Source organism: Heliconius melpomene, chromosome 10 (genome assembly GCF_056956725.1).
Source record: "Heliconius melpomene rosina isolate 202511_hmr_F chromosome 10, ASM5695672v1, whole genome shotgun sequence".
Classification (NCBI taxonomy): Eukaryota; Metazoa; Arthropoda; class Insecta; order Lepidoptera; family Nymphalidae; genus Heliconius; species Heliconius melpomene.
Window position 1 is genome coordinate 16,615,817 of NC_140398.1, and position 19,267 is coordinate 16,635,083.

Genomic DNA, 19,267 nt, shown 5'->3' on the forward strand with positions numbered 1-19,267 from the left:
TTGAGATAATATAGGTCAAAGTTTGTCAGGTGCTATTGTGGTGCTGTGATACAAAATATGACTATAAACCTGATAGATATGTCAGAAGTTGGGTGGAACGGAGTGTCATATTGTTAAGTTTGCTCTGTCTACTCTGGTATGTGGGAAAAATGTGAAACTCAAAAAAATATTTAGTATTACATATTTCTTGGATTTTAATTGGAAATATTAAGAAAAATTTATATATCATATAGTGAACTTTGTGATATATTTATAAGTCAAATTATAAGCCAAATTACTTTAAGGCACAATGAACCTATTGACACATCACCCCATTCTCCTTTAACATAATATATAAATCATTTAATCAATTTATATATTAAATTACAACTTGAAATCAAGTAATTCATGTTTAAACAGGTAAATTAACTTGTTAGATAAACTCAAACGAAAGTGAGTGGAGCTAGATGCCTGAGCTAGCTTAGCCACAGCGCCCACATTACCTCATTCAAGTATTTTCACTTTCTTAAGCAGAAAGCGTAAAGTATAAGTGAGTCTAAGGCTTCATCAATAAGTCCTCTAGATTATTCATATATAATAGTGGGCTGAGATAATCTAATGTTTATACAATTTTCGTTCTTTTACTCATTGTTGTGTTTTGAGTGCATAACTCCCCACCATACCTTGCCCACTGTCTTAAGTTTAAAATACATGTGTATTTTGGTTGTAAAAGTTATGCAATTCATAATTGTTTCCACAAGGTTGATGTGATAAGCGATTAAGAATGCATGTTTGTTCATCAATAATATTTGTTTGATGTCTATTTGTTTTATTTATAGATTTGCAACTAATATGGAGATAAAATAAAATTAATTTCCTTCCTTCTCACTTTATTTTTCGGTCAAAAAGGCTTCAAAAAAAAGTATTATGTATACTTGAGTTGCTTAAGATATAAAGAAGTACAATTATTACTATGTATGTCAACATAGAAACGATGAACTAATGAAATAATTTATTATCACGTTTTTAATAGGTAGCTAACGTTTTAAGTCTTCTTTACGACACTATTAATAATATTTATTATTAATTGGAAACATTACATGTGTTAAAGTAACGTGAAAAAGGGTTAACGGAGTGTCCGCAGAGTGACAACATAACTGATAAACCTTGAAGATGAAAAAAAAAAATATTAATAATTGAACATAAAATACTTTTTTTAGTTTCCGCATTGTATCCCGCACATAGCATAGCCTGAGAAAACCTGAGAATCTAGTATCAAGACACTCCGTTCCCATTAAGACACTACCGTTCGCCATTTTCAGGTCAATTCTAGAGGCATTGCGTGTGGAGTGGTGGCAGCGCTTTTGCGTTGTACTTGTTATCTTAAAATAAAGTACTAGGTTGAGACTCGAATGTTTGACTATGTATATACTGCAGAGAATGATATATTAATTAAAAAAAATTTTTTAAAAACCCGCTTTTATCCTTTTCATGTTGTATTGAATTTTACAAATGGAGTACTTTCATTTAATACCCATATATAGATGGGTTGTGGGCAAAAATTCGTAATCCGCAATTTAGTTGCGGCGGCCTCTCTGTATTAACCACAAAATTGATTGTATGAAATCATTTTTATAAGAACTGAAGTCGTAATCTAAACATCTACTCAATCAGACACTGGAAGGTCAGGATCAAATGGGCTTTTCTTAGTTTCACATAAAATACTTGTGAAAATAGTCTAATAGGAATAACTAGTAGATTCAATAAGGAATGTGTATCAATACATAACTGTAATATAGCCTATAGACTTCCTCGATAAACGTAATATCAAAAACAACTTTTTTTTCAATTCCAGTCAGTTGTTCCTGTCGTTAGCGCGTACAACCAAACAGACTCTTTAACTTTATAATGTTAGTATAAATAATTAGATAATGTCGTATATATAGGTTAGTTTAATTTCTTCTTCGGCTCGATCAGACGAATCGCGGAAATTGATTCCGCCATTTAACTAGTGATGTCTCAAAAATAAGCAAAAAGTATGAATAAAAAATTATATAGTATAGGTACGTAAATAAGTATTTGCATAATTGGCATTTGGTATAAAAAATACATATCAACATTTTAAATAGAATTTAAATGTATTTTTAATATGAATGTGAATAACACTTAATTATTAAGATTTTTTTATTTATTTGACATTGAAAATGTTTATTTAAGTATGTATTTTTTGTTTAAAATTAAATACGCATTTTCTGTTCTATACAATAGATAAGTACACTGCGGCAGTGTTCATCCATTTTAATAGTCTGTATGATAATTCGATAAGATCGGATTACCATTCAATCGATTTTTAAGTTAAAACATCGATTTCGAATCATTATAACTTATAAAAAAATCTATTAAATATTTCTTGGCACACATTATTTTTAAAGATAAAAATCTAATAATCAAAGTCTAGTAATTATCTTACTTAGTTATAGTATATATTGTATAGTATCTATATATATAAAAGGACTTGTCCTCACTGACTGAGGTAAGAAGTGACTGTGCGTGCGGCACAGCCGTAACCGCTAATGGTAGAAACGTGAAATTTGGACAGATGTTTACTTTCGTAATCTGGACATTCACTAAGAAGGGATTTTGAAAAATTTTAGCCCTAAAGGGGTGAAATAGGGGTTGAAAGTTTGTATGGAATTTTTTTTAAATCGGCACTGATTTTTATAAAATTTTAAATTTAGATTTTTAAAAGTATTTAATTGAACACGTGTTTCATCGTTTTCTATTTCTTCTTCCCCTAAGGGTGCAAATAAGAGGTTGAAAGTTTGTATGGAAAAATCTTTAAAACGCCACCGATTATTATAAAATTTGAAATTTAGACTTAAAAATATTTAATTGAATATGTGTTTCATGATTTTCTAAATTCACCCCCTAAGGGTGCAAATAAGGGGTTGAGAGTTTGTATGGAAAACTCTCTAAATCGCCACCGATATTTATAAAATTTGAAATTTAGACTCTTAAAAATATTTCATTGAAAACATGTTTCGTGGTTTATTACAATTCACTCCTAAATAAGCAAGCGAAGCTGCGCGCGTCTGCTAGTAATCTATATGTATAACATCACATGAGAACAATTTTGACAAATATTTCAAGTTTAAGCTATAAGCAAACTGATAATTAATATGTACAGGTGTATAGTTATACAACGCAAGAATTATGAAGTTATTAAAAATATAATATGATATAGAGATAAACGATTAAAAGATTTAAAATAAACGCCCCCTGTCACGAGTCTTAATTAATTCCTTCAATCGAACATGATTTAAAGAATTTCTCCTCGCGTTTTATTTTTTCACAGTCAAATGACATGTAATTATGTGTAAATATGCGTATTCCTTTTTATGTTTCATATTCATAATTGTGTTTTTCATTATTCTCACGAGAGCAGTCTTTTGTTTTTGTTTTATTTTACTCATTAAAGGGCTTCACATTGTCTTTCCTTCAGAACAAACTCTTTCTCTTAGGTAAACGTGATTACTACTTTCTCATAGTGCTTCTCAAATTATTGTTCAGTTTCGAGATATGTTTTCTGATTGTGTTAGACAAATGGTATTTTTTTAACAAATATGGAAGATAATTTAAGGTCAAGAGTATAGAAGAGTATAGAGTAGTCTATAATTTCCATAGTTCTACAGTAATTTCATCAGTATCATGGAAAGAAATATAACGTTAATTTTTTTCAATGGTACCTCCATTGAAAAAATTAACGTTATATTTCTTTTCAGCTTCACGCTGTATTCCGCATGAAACAGAGTAGGCAGAGGGAATATAGTGTTAAGAGACTTCTTTTCTCCACTTTTTGCCGAATTCAGGTGGCATTGTGTGTTGAAAGGTGGAACTCAACGCCGTACTTTACCTCGTTACCTCGTTAGAAGGTCAATCGAGCTCTCCCCTTACCCCTTTTACCGCTATATCTATCTATACTGATAATAAAAAGTTGAAGAATTTGTTTGTTGTCATAATAAGAAACAATCACGTTCGAGAAGGTTGTACCACATTAACTTTGCTTCGTCCTCCCAAATGACTTAACAAAAAACCACTTACATCAATCAGTATCAATATGGCACAATACTTTTCCCGAAAGGACGCCATGATCAATTCGTCATTTACAATTTATTTAATGTCAATCTGTTTCAATTACAAGTGTTTTCTTTGATGCATACAATATGTGGCTTTAATTAAGATGTTTACATAACTCTTTTGATTTGAATTTCCTCTAGAAAAACGTTAATTTATTGTTATTCCTTAATATAAATTGGGATATATAATCTCAGTTTTCAGTTTCATCTCTTACATCCCTAAATATCCTAATTGTTGAAAGATGTCAATGAAGATAGTTTAGACAAAAAAATTACGTTATTAATTCTAATATGTGTTATGCATTCGTTGTGTTTCTGTACATTTTTGTTTTTACTTATAAATATTTGAGTAAAACTGTAAAAATATATAAAGAAGTGGAATCCAGGTAAATCCCATTTTATAGTACTTTAATTTTTTTAACAATTTCGTTATTTATTTGTTGGTATAAAGGACAATGTGTCTTAAGTTAATACAATTGTTAACTAACTAAGATGAGTAAAGCAAAATTATACTCGAATTCACTTATATACGTATATAAGATTATATATAGGTGATTATTTCAGTCCACAGCTTGCTCGGTCGTCTTTTTTCCCAAGTACGTGATGGGTCAGCTGAGCTGGGCGTATAATTAATTTAGGTTTGGATACATTATGCTCATTCCAATAACATTAACCAACTACATATAATGAATGCCTCAGTGTATGAAACTTGAAATATCAAGCAAAAACTACTTTACTAGTACATTTTGTTTACTTCTCAACGATCTGCAATAGTAGGTTATCAGTTTATGCGCATTTATGTGTTTTAAAGTTGTATGGAATTTGTATGTTGCGTATATTTTTTTTTATTTTTGTAGTTTTTTGTATATAAAGGCGTGAAATTTTGTCTACGTAGTAAAAGGATAAAGCGTAACCTCATATTTCATACTAGTCGTCGTTCGCAACTTTGTTTGCTGCAATTATAATATGTATAATGAAAAATATAGTTTTTCTTGCCCCCGTTTTCGTCGTGTTTTCCCATCTCAATTTCAACAAGGTTTTTCAATTTAGTAGTACATCATTATGTATGCTAAATTTCAATTTGCTAAGTGCAGTAGTTCCGTATGTGCGTTTTCTGACAGTCATATTGTAGAGGTATGACATAATGTTTGCGAGTCCATGGCACAACTTTTAAAATTTTACATTACCCCAAACAAGGATCGAACCTATGAACATTGCATATTTAAAAATATTCCAAAACAAATTTTATCGATAAACCCAAGATCAGATATCGTCACATCTCCAACGTATGCTGATGAGTCTCCACTTCTTTATATTCAACATACATATTAACGTTGCACACCGCGTCACTGCTTTATATTTGAATCGCAGAAATAGGTACACGCTTTGAATTTCATGTTCGCGTTTAAAATTTATTTTATACTATGAAAATGTTACATTTGAATTAATTAGTTAAATGTGGATAGAGCTGCCTACACTTATTTACCATAATTGACATTATGTAATAGTTAGACTGAGATATGGTCTAGCTAAGTGTTTGTTTTAGATTATATGCCATCCTGTATCTGATTTGTTGCACAAGCAGTGCGCTACTTTGAGATTGGCTTTCAAATTAAGATTCATTGGGATGATGTTTGTTTCTTTTATATCAATTTAATTGATTTTTTTTTATTTTACAAACTAGGATTATTATCTATATATATAAAATCGAAAGGTCACTCATCACGAAATCTCAGTAACTACATGTGCTAGGAATCTCAAATTTTGCATAGGAGTTATTTATAGGACGTAGGTGCTCGCTAAGACGGGAATTTGCAATATTCGACTTCTAAGGGGTTGTTTTTGGTGTCGAAAGTTTGTATGAAACTTCGTTACTACAAATGCTAGGAGTCTCAAATTTTGCATAGACGTCACTAGGAAGTAGTCATGGAGACAGAAATTAATAATAACATAGTTCACGCGGGTGAAACCGCGAGCGCGCCGCTAGTAATGTATATAATATTCGACTATGGTTTTAGTTATCTTTTTCGTGACATGGAAAAGATTACTAAATAGTCCAACATTATTGCGCTCTACATAATAAACTGTAGTGGCATTATTGCATATGTATTTGTGAAGTTAATTTCTAGGGAAAAGTTTCATGACACTATTTCCACGAGATCCTTTATTTTCCGGGTATTTAAAGAGCATGTGTATTTGGTTGTGGACTGTTACCTTTCGAGTCCTTAATAGAGACATTATGTATCCATATTTGAGGCCAAGGGTTGTTTCAGAAAGCGAAGGACGGAATTTTTTAAAACTAAAGTGTTTCCTCTTACATTGCTATATGTGGAATATAATATGGTGCTGGAAAACATATTCCTTCGATGAGGATTTGAAACCATCTCCTACGTGCAGCCTACCTTGTCTGAGCCATGATGGCGACAAATGTCTTGTATTTTGCATATTAACAGATTTTTTTTAAACTAAGACATATTTTTTCTGTTGAAATTCCGTTGGCAGTAAATAATTATACCTCTTGGCCATGACATCTTTACCTACGATATACTACCATGTCACAGAATTCAAATATTGTTTGTGTTCTGCTATTGACAAATCCCTAATGTGAATTCGATATGTTTGTATTAGAATATGTATGTATGTCTGTTTTAAATTTCTAAATCGATGTTTTAAGTTCAAGGAGACTGAGGTGGTTTTTTAAAGATGGAATTTTACCAAGCTTCAATATTATACCGTTATGGAGTACCAGATACATATTTCATTTATTCTTGACTTTCAGTGGTTTATAGAATTTTATTTTGAGGGAATGGTAGGTAGGTATAGGACGCACAGAAAATTATTATATTATAAAACATATTGTTGCACGAGATACTTATGAAAGTCGTAGAATATAATGATAGCTTAGTTAAAGCTACATAATTATATTGGAACATATATATAAGTAAAAGACCATAAAATATTTCTTTAAAAAAACTATCAAAAAATAATAAAAGAAGCGCCTCGCATACCGTCTATACTCTACAATCTAAAGGTATTTTTGCAAATGATTACTGCAACATTGATCAAAACTCATTCAATCTTCACAGCCAGTTTTGAGACGAACACGTCGAACATAAAAAGTGCTTATTGTATATTCACGTGTAAGTACATATATATACATAACGTATTTATAATACAATTTACACTCGACCCCATCTAGAATTACTTCTCTATTATATATTCCTATAGATTTATAATCCTTTGAATTGGACTGGTCGTAGCCAACTCTAGATGCGTTCTTACATTTTATTTTCAATCGCAATCAGTCCCACGGTAAACAAAAACTGCAACTCGAGGCGAGCTTCGACAAAAAGTGGTATAGAGTTCTAGATAACTGGTCTAATACGGCGGCTAGGTGGCAATAACTCTGAAACGCTACCGTCGTAAATATTTCCAAGTCCTTTTACATCGGACGACGGTTGAACACTTATTTGCAAGTATTTTCAATTTTCTCCTTTTTCGTCACACCTTATAGTATATGTACTTTTTTGTAGATTCATATAGCAGGTTAGACAGAGGGTACCTACTGATAAGGTAGTCCGTTCCCATTAAGACACTTCCGATTCCCATTTTCCGCCGAATACTCGAGGCATTGTGTGTTAAGCGGCGGAAATAAAAATATTAAATATTTCTTTCCCCCGAGTAGGATTCGAATCCACAAGCATCACGTTTACAGTTGTATGCTTGTGTCTCAAGTCTGGCCTTTGTAATTACCTGTACATAATAGGTATAGCTATGCTATTTAAGTTGTATGATGTCACTTGAGTTATCTATTTCTAAATGTCAGGCTTATTGTTCCTATTTTTTGTTCATTAGGTAAAATGTTTTTTTATCTTAGCAGGCAGAATAAAACATTTACCCAAGTGAGATTTGGATCTAAAAGCAGCGTTAAACGCCACGTAGGCGTTAAGGTAGTTTTGAGTTTTAAAAAAAATCGTCAATCTTATGATAATCTTATTTTATAAGAAAGATAACTGCAATTTTATGTTGACACTGTGTACTTTGATATTTCGAACATTCACGTTATCTCCATAAATGATATGGCGTGTATATTTATTGTACTGCAATATTTTATTTAAAAAAAGCATATCTCAACACTGTATCAGTCATTCATATAAAAGACTAGCGGACGCGCGCAGCTTCGCTAGCTTATTTAGGGGTGAATTCTAATAACCCACGAAACATGTGTTCAATTAAATATTTTTAAGAGTCTAAATTTCAAATTTTATAAAAATCAGTGGCCATTTAAAGATTTTTCCATACAAACTTCCGACCCCTTATTTGCACCCTTAGGGGGAGAATTCTAGAAAACGATGAAACACGTGTTCAATTAAATACTTTTAAAAATCTAAATTTCAAATTTTATAAAAATCGGTGCCGATTTAAATTTTTTTCCATACAAACTTTGAACCCCTATTTCACCCCTTTAAGGTTAAAATTTTTCAAAATCCCTTCTTAGTGGATGTCCAGATTACGAAAGTAAACTTTTGTCCAAATTTAAGGTTTCTACCATCAGCGGTTACGGCTGTGCGTGCGTCTTACCTCAGTCAGTGAGGACAAGTCCTTTTATATATATAGATTACGTCCAAATAGTCGGTGTGAACAGGAAATGAACAGGAATGTATATTAGTAGATATGTTGCTAAGATGCTATACACTTTGATTACCTTGCATTCAAAAACCAAGGCCAAATAATTAGTCGTGTTGTATAAAAGTATTTAAAAACTTATTTAGACGCGCTTATCTCGCCAGACAAAAACACGTAAATGGCTGTAGTATCGCCCATGATGAGTTCATTATGGTTTTTTTTATGGTATCCACTTGTCGTTACTCTTTGGTACTAAGATTTGTCCTTCGGAGGAGAGATTGTGTGGGAATCTATGCATTTACTAATATAATGCAAATACTATGCAGGAGCAGGTGCGCAAGTTGTTAATAAAAAAAAATACGAAAAATACGATAAAAAATATAGATTTTCTGATTTCTGATTTTGAATACTTTATGTGATTTATTATTGTCCAAATGAAGTCAAATTTTCTTACATTCTTAGGAACCTACTCCATCACGCTGTATGGGTAGTCAAATGGAACCTTGAGTTTCATTGAGTCTTCAATGGAAAAACTCGAATCGGCGCTTTGCCTTATTATCAGAGCGAGGAAATAAAAAATGATACATCCCCTAGTGGAAGTAATTGAATCCATAACCATCAGGCTTACAGGCAGAGGCTATGCCTTTCCAGCGCGAACGGCCCAATTTATATTTTTAGCTAAGAGATTTCTCACATGAATATTACTATGAAATTTGTATTTCAAGTCGATACTAGAAGCGTGTCACAAATACTTCAATTATCCTATATTTGGTTCGACGTTATGTCAGATTTACGTCCATTGCGGTCACGAGCGAACCTGCGGCTATGTGTTCCATTTAAGCATTTCAAATTCGTTGTATATAAAATGTCATTTATATTGTCATCATGACCTGTAATATTTATATTTTTTTATGTAATTTTTTGGATGTTAACTTAATTATTTCATTACTTTGTTATATTTATAGAGGCCAGCCGTGGAGCTGTGGCACAAGCGAGTTATTGCAAACGCGAGAGGTTGTGTTCGGTTCCCACTCGAGGAAATTAAATATTAAATATTTTTATTTTTTCGCCCTTGTGTCGAGTAAAAGAATTGGGCGGAAAGTTGGGAGCGGATACAGCGTGAAGCTGAAAAAAAAATAGAGCATAGAGCGTTTCTTTCTCTAACTTTATGTAATTCAAAAGTAATATTTTGTTTATTTTTAATTGCAACAGTATTTACGGCCAGTACTACTAGACACTAGATACAGGCATTAAGTGCGCACTGTAGTGTGCGTCATGCGCGTAACGTATCCAATATTAGTTATTATGTGTTTAAGGACAACGTGTTTAAAAGTAGGTTGGGCAAGTGGCAATTATATTAACTCGTTAACGGCCACATTTTATTTCTAAATGCGCATTTACGATTTTCGATGGAACGCGTTAAGAAATTTTGCTGGGACTTTTTCTTTCGTTGTCATAAAAAAAAACTGTTTTTTAAGTAAACCGGATTCACCACAGGTAGGTAGATGTAAAATTGTCGGTGAATAAATTTAGGACAAAAAAATCGAGCGACTTTTTGTACGTTTGTAACCTAATAATATAATGTGATCCTGTTTCCTAATGAGAAGATAATGGAGCTGTGTGTTTGGTTTTCAATATAACTTATGTAGAATTTTTGTGTTGCGAACGTTAAGTTGTCCTATTTAATTTTATTTATGTTTTATTCAATGTATTTATGGAGGTCTGTCGTGGTGCAGGGGCACGAGCGTGCGAACGGGACAGGTTGAGGTTTCAATTTCCAACTAGGAAATGAAATATTTTACGTTTTAATCTCTTCCCTCTAGAGGTAGGTTGTCCCGAATTCGGCGGAAAGCTGGAAGGAAGAGTCTTAACAATAAGCGTCCAGATTCCTTCTGCATACCTCGCTATGTTAAGCATTACGTATCTTGCGGATCACAACTGAGGCTTAATTCCTCATTAATTATTATCGATATTATCTAAGCTCATCATCATTGATTTAGACCTAAGAGTTAAAATGACCCAAAAACACCAGATTCTTCTCTCCAATTGGAGATACACCGTAGATCTTAGTTCACGTATCGAGTGACGTAAGTGAGCGGCGTGATTCGGCCAGGCTCTTTACCGGGCCCCCCACCAACTATTTGTTTACAAGAGCCGACGCCGCACGCCGGCACAACGCTTCGGCTTGCACGCGAGTACGCACCAGCTCTGTGACAGATAATAAGTGATTAAGAGTGTTCGGACAGATTCATCTCTATTTAGATATATATTTTTGGTATATGGTATATGACTGCTGAATCGTATATGTCGCGTGCGTGTTGAGTGCTAAGGATCTTTGGTTTTACTAGCGTAAGTTATTTTTTTTTTAGTTGTTTATAGAGTTTTATTGAATATTTAAAAGTTATATTTTTTTATTTTATTGTGGTATTCAAACTTAGGTTAATTATTTTTTTGTAACACTTAGTAATTACTGTATTTTTTTTATTAGTTGCGAACGTTTTTTTTTCTACGTTTCGCGTTTTTATAGAAAAAAGTAGAGCGCACTATAACAAAAAAAAAATGCACTGTTCTTTGGGTGAATTTTATCAATACTAAACAGTCTTTGATGACATTCCAATGAATTAAACACCAGTTTATACCTGAACGTCGTAATTTTTATGTCACTTGCGTTTCATTTCGAAACTCAACCGGTTGGGATGTTTAAAGTTTCTGTAATAAAATTAACATATCAGTAGCAGGGATCGAAGAGGACGTAAAATTTGGGGGCGGATACGCGGCAAGGAGCAATGCCTTACAGACAAATAATTATTATCGGTATCATTATTTATTTAGTATTGCATTTTGATTACATTCGCTGATTTCGCCGTCATGTCGACTGATAAGAGATAACAGTTACTGAAATAACTGAAATGTAACTATTTAATGCCATATAGTATGTGGGTCGTTGATCACGAGATGCCTGCTTAACTCTTGGCAAATATAAAATATTTTAAAATTCTTATTTTTATTATTCTATCCTTCTAGTAAATAGTTTGTGGTATGCGACGATAATGTAGCATCAGGAATTTATTGAGCCTCTAAGACTTTTAAGGTTTATAACTAACTATAATTTGACTACCCTATATCTATATGCTGAAGGACTAAATTTGAATAACTATTAATAAGTTGCTTCTTCGATCACCATTTTATGTACTTTAAATAACTTTTAAAGTGTACAAAGGGAAGGTATGTGTATAGTCGACATTTTGGCTGGCGCGACCGTCTCGAGCCTATTTCTGTTTATAAAAACTTCAGCCGTATGCCTTGCACTGTTGCACGTAGGGAATAACAAAAAAACATTCATGTGTGGTCGTTTTCATATGTAAATTAATGAATAGATTAGATGTAGGGACAAAAAAAATATGTTTTGTTTATACATTCTTATAATTTTTTAACTATTGCTATCACTGGTACTTAGGCCTGAAGTGTAAAGTAGAGATTGGAAAAGCCGACGTGTATGTACATTTTAGTTACTTTTTTGCTTATGCCTATAAATATTCTAGCGGTCCCCGTGCTGCTTCGTAAATGTATTTAAGAAAAAATAATTATTATTTTAGTATGGCTATAATGTTATACACAAAATAAATCATTCAATAGTCATTTAAATCTTTTGAGATTATATTTGATTTTGCTCGGAAATAATGGCGACCCTTTCAGAAAAATGTTTAGTTATTTCATATCCATCTAGGTAGGTTAGGTGATTACGACAATCGCGGTTTTTGCTGTGGAAATTCAGAATTCCGGGAAAAAGTAGTCTCTATATTGCTTAACAACCCCCTCTATCTTTCAGTGTAGTTTGTTAGTCTTATAAAAATCGATTCAGTTGTTCAGAAAAGCCCGGATAAACAGAAAGACAGACTAAAAAAATTCTTGTGTGTTTTAGTATCGTATAAATAAATATATAATGTAACTAAATAAAACCAGTTACTTTGAAATCACAGATAGACGCTTCAATTATATTTAGATGAATAGATTATGCGCTTTTCATTGTGATTTTAAATTAAATTTCATATTAACTGCAAAAGTTTTTTTAATATTGCAATTGAACAAAACCTAGTATACTTATCTGATATTTTACTGTCTCAATTATTTACGTTGTTTCCCAGTCCGCCCTTTTCCTTGACCTCCAGACAGTCGACCTTCTCGCCTCCTGGACTTAATCATACTATTGTTTGCACTTGCAATAAACATGGCTATATGAACCAACCAGTCAAAATTTTACAAGTTATCCATATTATCCGAATTCTATTTTTTGTTATAGTTATTACATTTAAAAGTAATATATTATATTCTAAAAAAACTTTTAAAGGACCGAAGTGTCCTTATGGGAACGGAATGTTTTAAAACTAGTTACCTACTCTGCCATGTGCGGAATACTGCGTGCAGTTAAAAAAATATTATTAATATTAAATGCATAATTATTATATTATTATTAAAATGAAAGTAATCGGTAAACAAAGAACTTTATGTGAATTTGTTTGAGTACTTCAGGATAATTAGTCGTTTGACACAGTTTCTGAATAACCGTTATTGATTAATTTGACGTTACGTTTTCCTTCTTTTCTACTATTATAATATCAATAAGTTCGTTTCGATCAATTAATAATTTTGTTAATGCTGTAACTTGATTATGATGTGGTAAATAAATAATAGTTAGGAGTTCGATCCTAATTTTGAAAATTATTTATTTTCATAAAGTGCGGCGTTAAGTTCCGACACACAACACGCGTTGTCTCAAATTCGAACGGAAAGAGAAGAACTTTGACATTAGGTTCTCCCTGAGTCTACCTTAACTCATGCAGGATACTACATAGCACATGCAGGATAAAAAGTGAAGCTAAAAATATATATATACCTATAATACTTAATGAAGATTCAGGTAATGATTTTATACAAACTTCTAACTATTTCTATAGCTCTGTTAAACAGCGCAGCGTTGAGACCCACCACTCAATAGGTAACAATATCTCGAAAATTGTTTGGAAACTAATTAACGGGCTGTCTTAACATTAGATTCCCTTCAACTACTCTGCTTTACAGGGAAAACCTTCACAGCTGCTAACGATATATTTTCACTTCGATTGAGTTCGGTAATTACTGAATACACAGGGTTAGAGGTATCGGTAAGGAAGAGTTATATGCAATTAAAATAAAAAGAAAATAGTTTAACTGAGGCGAGTCGTGGCGCAGAGGCACAAAGTGAGTGTGTAAACATGATTGGTTGTGGGTTCGATTCCCACTCGAGGAACTGAAATATTTATTTAAATTTATATTTCAATCTCTTTTTTTTTATTTTTTTTTGTTCTGATGTCGAGGCAAAGCGCGACAGTGAATTCGGCAATTTAACACACAATGCCTCCAGAATTCGGTGGTTCCCTCTGCCTATCCTGCTGTGTGCGGGATACAGCGTGAAGCTGATTTTTTATTTAGTTTTATATAAAACACACAACAATGTTACGTAAATTCCAAGTTATCATTTTTATATAGTAAAGTAACTAAACTCCTTGTGCTCGGTATCGTAAAAGATAACTCCCACGACTGTGTTATCGGATATTGACCGCAGTTCACACGCGACTTGCTACTCGGTTTGTAACTAAGAAAAAACAAAGTTAAAGTTACATAACTCGTTTAAATTTTTAATTTTAAATTTCTACGGTTAGTACTTATGTATATACCTAAATAAAACACCTATTGTTAAAAATCTTAAACATAAACCAGTCTTGGTATAGTATTCCTGAATTAGTTAAATAAAAATCCGGCGTTGCAACACATTTTAATCCAATTAAAGTATCTGAATTGGCATTTAATCCTCACACCCCACTTTTTTTTAGGGTTCCGTAGCCAAAGGTAAAACGAGATCCTAAATTAAGACTCCGCTGTCTCTCCGTCCGTCTGTTTTCCCATGAACCGTGATGGTAATACTGTAGAAATTTTCACAGGTGATGAAAAGAGAAAATCGTGTTTTCCCCTACACAAAACACGATTTTCTTGAAATATTTTAGATAACCATACGGACGAAGAACCTTTCATGTGCAAGTCTGACTCACTCTTGGTTGGTTTTTTATTTCACCATTTACTTTTTAGCTTTGTTAGATAATAGTGTACAGATTGGTTACGGATTTTAAAAACCGTCTGAAAACGTGACTAAAACTATTATAAAGATTGTTGGCGTCTGTAGCAGCGGATATACTATAGACAGTATTAGAATTAAATTAAATGGATTGTGTACTCGAAATCTAATATTTAAACTACAATTATTTAAATTGTTATGAAAATGTATTATAATTTACATTATGAGGATTATATAATAACCGTATAGTAATTTGTTTGGTATGTAGGTTAAATTTTGATTGAACATAACATTACTGTAAAAATAAGTTAAATAACTATTAAATATATTTTGTTGATATTTAGAAATATATAACCTGATACAGCAACTAGTATCTTAATTACAAAAACTTTCAAATAACAATGTTTTGAACCATAAAGAAAAAAATAAACTGAAACGTAATGATATGACACTACCAGATTTAAGCACAACTCGGGCCATTCAAAGTAGATAAATAATTTCGATATGCTTATAATTTTAAGTGTTTGTTGATTATCTCCATCTTTTAATCTTAACATAACGTATTTTTAAACGACTTCGCTACCTCGGCGAAGCAATTGTACCTTAGCCTATTGTGTAGTATAAGAAAGTTCCCATTTCTATCGTAACTGTCAACTCAGTTGACTTCTGGTCCGAGGTTGCGATGAAAGTAATTAGAGGTTTCGCTTTCGTACGACCAGTTCTCGGGGCTTCTTGTTCTGACATAAATTCGTCTATTAATGTTGTTACTATGCGATATCAGTTGATATTACTATTTTATTTATTATATAAATATAAATATAAATAACGCTAACGGTCTATAGGTGTTCTAATTTTTGAAATCGCCATGTTTGTTTTCTTGATTCTTTTAGTTAACTTTTTTTTATATTGGACTATTTTTTCTTAGGAATTCTTCCATCAACTGTATTTGCTTCAAGTATGGTATATTGCAAGAAAACCTGTTGTTTATGTTCCTTTTAATATTTTTATGTAGAGGCTTAAGATCTAGAGCTATTGTCCCCAGCATAGTACATTACCCTTATACGATGAAACGACGTTTAAAATATCATTTATCGAGGGTTTTAATGCATATAAATATATATATTTTTTTATATATCAACTAAATAAAGAACGTAATGTTTTTCTTTGTATTTATAAATTAAATATTGCTTATCGATTTCTTATTAGAAGTTACAATTAAGTGAAAATCGAGATTATTATCGACAATGTTTAAGTTACGGGGACTGTTTTATAGGTTGGTTGGCAACCCTACTTTATAGTATCAAGTTGATACAGGTTAGTCAGTAAAACATCTCAGCAAAGGTGGTTTACGCGCATTAAATGGTGCAAAATTTAAAATTTTACGATCGAAAATGCATGTTGAATATAACGGCGTCTTTTAATGTTATCTTATATAGTTGAATTTTATATGTTTTATATTATTATGTGGATATAATCTTTTTTCTGATATGTTTTAAAATCAATTGAAATGTAAGATTGCTTTTGGTTGGTTTTTATTGACTTTTAAATGTCTATAATTTAAACAGTCAGCTAGGCTGTAGTTCCGGAATTAACAAACATCTTCTTCATTCTCTTAGTGGTCAGTCTTTGAAAGAACTTCCCCCTCTTTTAAAAGTAGTTTACAGGGGCAATGCCATTCTGTTTGCTTCGATTTCAGTTATCATCAGTCAGCCATGCAAATATTTGTGTAAGTATAAGTGTTAGCTCTGAATATCCTGATTGCTATCCGACTTTTGTAGATAACGCGAAGTCAATGTTGTGTAAACAGAGAAAAAAACCGCGACTAACCTTTACAGTGACATTTAACCCGACTTTATTTATATCGTATATTTTATGTGTATAATATTTTATTACCGTTATCACGTCGGTGACGCCATCTTGGCGAGATGAGACAGTGTCTGTGTACACCCGATGGTTGTGAGTTCGATTCTCTACTAGGTAAAGTAAATTATATGTATACAAATTACATATTTAGCAAGACAAAGCGCAGTTTCGGGATATGGTATTCAAAGAACGGGAGTGTCGTTACACTAGGTTTTCTCCTCCCTTTCTTGATATACTACTGGAGATGAATAGAGTTAAAAAGTCGTTGGTTCAATAGAAATCACTGTTCAATTTTGCTTTGACTTTACTGTGATTTTAATTAGAGGTCTTTCTCAATATTTCCCACTTGTCGTAACCCCGTAATTATATTTATTATCATTTTAATATTGGAATTCCAGAAATATTGCAACTTTGAAAGTAAAAGTTCACTTTCGGCATCTCAAATGAATGAAAGTAAACCATTCTACTGGTTCGTATTAGTTTCGCTCTCGGTCGCTTTGACTAGTTCCTCTGATAGCTGCCTCTGGACTTGAAATTGTTGCTTACTAACTATTTTTCCTTATATTATACATGTTAGATTATTGAAATAAAACACTGTGAATTTCATTTTTTAAAGTTATATAAATTTCTCTTGCGTTACAATTATAATACTACTATTTTCAAAACTGTAAAAAATATCTAAATTTAAGAAAATTTAAGTGCATCTATGTGCTCTATAATAACGGAAATCTATAAAAAACTACCTATAAAATATTCTTGGAGATAAAATTTTATATCAGTTTTTATCTAACAAGTGGGATTCCCTCATTGGCAGTCGTTAAACAAAGTAGGTACCTTTCCTTTGATTCAAATTCAGGTTATTTCAATCTGGTAGGTACCTACAAGTACCGTTATTGCGCTAAAAGAAAAATCTGAAATTGGTAATTTATTTAAAGAGAATATTTTTTTATTATAAACACGTACTATGTCACACGAGAACTGCTTTAAATTCATTTATATTCGCGAAATAACTGTGCGAAACCTATATACATAGGAGAAAGTTACCCTTTGAATACTTGTCTTGGAACTTGAAAAGAAATAAAATATTTATCGACGGGCACATTTTGGTTAACCGAGTACTTAAATCGGTAAATGCAGTTTCTATATGCTTATGGTGATTGCTCTAAGTTGTTTATTATATTAATATATTTGTTTTTTATCTTTAAGTCGGCGTCGGTTTTTATTACACAATAATATCTATCATTTTCAGTTGCTTAATTTAGTAATTATACGGTTACAAACCAGGAATCGACGCAACCCGATAAAAATGTATGGCTGCAGGACCTATCGAGAACTTTCAGCTGGTGCGGTTGAGGTCTTTTCGGCCTCACATTTCATACATTACAGTAACATAACCCACATCTATTTAACGCTGATTTCGATCTCAAGCCGCAGTGAACATGTCAAACGGTTGGAACGCTATGAGGAGCGGGTTTGAGTCTCGCTTTAGTATTTTTTTTATATGTTTCTAAATTATTAAAAAAGTTATATGTTTTGCTTGAATATTACTTTTGTTTTGAGGACCGATTAAATGCTTTTGATGAAACTTTAAAATATTATAATAATACTGATTATTAAGTCTACTTACAATTTATTAATAAATCAAAACAGCATTTAAAATAAACTCTATAATTATAAAACTTATAAAACAAAAACTAATAAAAGTGACGCAGGATTTCATCAGCGGAGCATCTGAATTGTTATACTTACCTACTTATTCGATATACAGTTAAGCTTTACGTGGGTAGCAACCTCCATAGGCCCACTTCAATTTATTGGGAACGCTACAGTAACTAAAAGTTATTGAAAGAGAAATTCGTGTCATCACCGAAACCGTGGTCGAAGTAAAAGTGTTCCGAAATATGTGAGTCGCAAAATTACTTTGCGATTTCGTTACAACGAGGTTACGGATGTGGGTCGAGTAACAGCTACCAGATATTCGGTCTTTTTTTCAACATCCGGCAATGCTTCACGGTCAATGGAGTTTTGGCTGTCGATGGTTTTTTTTTTTCTTCAGTGTTGCCAGGTGTAGGCGTAATGTTGGAGATGTTAGATTATTTAAGTGTTTTAGTTTTTTTTTTCTATTTTATTTTTAAGGGAAACAAATAGTAGATACACTAAATTCTTTAGTTATTTAAAATATATAAAATAATATTTTTCTATTATTTAATTTTTTCAGCTTACTTATACATCACAGAAACACGTATTTTTGAAAATAAAACTTTTCAATAATTACTTAATGATTGAGGTTTAAAAAAATATAATTATCTCAGGCCTTGATATATGTGTGTGACAATGAAATTATTTATTTTGTTAATAATATTTATTTTATGATTAACCTACAAAAACTATTTATTTGAAGCTTTTGAATCTAAATATTTTTTTCTTTTTTAATAATAGCCTGAATATGTCAAGACCAATAACTATAATGATAAATCCTATAAATTTAATTGTAGTTTTAATTGGTCATATGTTTAAACTTATAATAAATAAACTATACATAACCTTTAACGCA

The 19,267-nt window shown here is 31.9% G+C and overlaps 1 protein-coding gene across 2 annotated transcripts in view; it reads left to right on the forward strand.

Annotated features, from left to right (window-relative positions):
• The window catches only part of LOC146535958 (solute carrier organic anion transporter family member 74D-like), a 63,526-nt gene that overhangs the window by 882 nt on the left and 43,377 nt on the right, over positions 1–19,267 (forward strand). The window contains exon 1 of one of the 2 annotated variants that reach the window (XM_085190893.1): positions 10,905–11,090. The exons of the other annotated variant lie outside the window; for it this stretch is intronic. The gene's annotated coding sequence lies outside the window, so the exon portion shown is untranslated. Of the gene's footprint in view, positions 1–10,904; positions 11,091–19,267 lie in introns of those variants that run through there. 2 annotated transcript variants of the gene reach the window in all.